The sequence below is a fragment of the Lepeophtheirus salmonis genome, chromosome 9, assembly GCF_016086655.4.
Source record: "Lepeophtheirus salmonis chromosome 9, UVic_Lsal_1.4, whole genome shotgun sequence".
Classification (NCBI taxonomy): domain Eukaryota; kingdom Metazoa; phylum Arthropoda; class Copepoda; order Siphonostomatoida; family Caligidae; genus Lepeophtheirus; species Lepeophtheirus salmonis.
Window position 1 is genome coordinate 13,067,955 of NC_052139.2, and position 1,985 is coordinate 13,069,939.

Here is a 1,985-nt window from a genome sequence, read left to right on the forward strand (position 1 = left end):
TTTTAAAGTTTTTATCCATTTGCCGGAGCGAAGAAAATCGTAAAATTCAGGAGGAAGCCTTGGCAAGAAAATCAAGTTCGATATCAAGTTTAAAAACTAATCATCAAAAAGGAGCCAATAAGAGAAAATCAAAGATGCTCTTATACAGTATTCAAGGAGCCTATTCTGAACGGCTCACTACCAACATCCTCCCAATTAATCACGCTAGAAAGGTTCCACAGACACTTGGACAACGCATAGCCTTTCCATAAATCAACCCAGTAGCCAAAAATGGAAAAGCTACACTATACAACCTTTTTGTGCAATTGAAGGAAACGCAACGAGGTCTACAACTAATCATTCAAATACCCATCTATGACACAGCTCACTTATTCTAATTGTTTCGCTAAGTCAAAGTTATCACGATCTTCGAAAACAAATTATTGGTATCGTTCCAAGTATCAGGGAAGACGCACTTTGCCATGGACAAATATAAAGGAACGTTTATGGAACAAAACGCAGAAGATCTTGTGAAAATGCTACCAATTTGGAAAAGGCAACTTATGCCCACAACTACGAATCCTACGTACTGTAAAACAAGCCTGTCTACCAGCTCTATACCACATTGATATGAAGAATGTTGAGAAGTATTTTAAAAGACATATGCATCACTCAAAAGAACTTAAAAATTCATCAAATTTCAATCAGTTTTTATTTCCTGTGACATCAAAAGGATTATTGGTCAGTCCTTCTGTGGGCGATATAATGGTGCAATCCAAGAATCAAAACATCTTATATAACAATAAGCATGCAAGAAATCAATAGGACAACCAAAAAAACTACTTTTAAACAATACAGTTAATTAAATTCACAAAGGTCCAATCCAAAATTGTTGAATTTTCGAATAAATCCATAATAATACATAATTAAAATCATTAACGAATGGCATATAATCAGGAATATACTCAAAAGGTTTTTGATAAAATGAAGATTCGAAGTAATAAGACGCGCTTTTATAAATTACATGTTGTCCCAATATCTCAATTCACTAATACAGGGTTAAAGCATTCGGAGAAGTCCTTTTCTAAATACATTATTTGACATTCATAAATATTTATCGCATTCTGATAATTGCCTGAAAAATAGTATTGTTAAGAGAAGGTCTAATTTTTCTTAGAATTAAACATTACTTACAAATAAACCTGAAACGCCTGAAATTGATTCAAGTAAAAATCATTGTTAAGCAAAACAATTTACTTTTTTTAGAATGTCTTGACCTCATAAATTTTTATGTTAAGAAGACATCATCTACAATAATAAGTTTCTTTTAAAAAATTTCATAAACTTATGTATTTTAATGCCTATTTGAGCAACGTTTGATTTAAAATAAAGAGGAACGTTAAAAATTGATATTTATCGATAACCTTTGACATAAATCTAATCTTGAATTTCATTTATGTAGGAAACTTTACTCACCATTGCATATTGGACTCTAAAAAATGCATGAAGTAATAAAAAGAAGCAGAATATACTTGTGTCTTACTTTTCCCCATGATCCAGAGTCTATATAAATGAATTTTTTTATGTTTCTTAAAATAACTTTTGATTTACAAAGACTAGATAAAGCTATCCAACAAAATTCAGATTAAAAACGCTCGACAGCTAAAATCAACATATAATATTATAATTTAGCCCATAAAACACGGAAAAATCATTAAAAATTTTAATTTAAGTAGATTTGACCTCTTTCCAAAAATAACGTTTTTAGAGGATAATTTCGATTTAGAATTATATTTTAAAGTTGTAAACTAAATATATTGATAAAGGTATCATGAAAACGGTTTCTACCAAATGGGTTTAATCATAAGAAATCCAAGTAAAATAAAGGGTCTTGAAAGGAAACTATATATATTTTTTTTTCAAAACACTAAATTATAGCTAAAAGCTATGAATACGCCTTATAACTTTAAAAAGTACGGACTTTACTCAACTAACACAATAAAACA

General features: G+C 29.8%; 1 long non-coding RNA gene across 1 annotated transcript; it reads right to left on the bottom strand.

Annotated features, from left to right (window-relative positions):
- Window positions 1-819: 819 nt before the first annotated feature.
- On the bottom strand, window positions 820-1,287 carry LOC139906265 (uncharacterized). The gene is made up of 2 exons (XR_011781646.1): window positions 1,174-1,287; window positions 820-1,114 (listed from the first exon to the last, which is right to left on the bottom strand). It is a non-coding gene; the product is annotated as an uncharacterized lncRNA (long non-coding RNA).
- Between the last annotated feature and the right edge of the window lie 698 nt (window positions 1,288-1,985).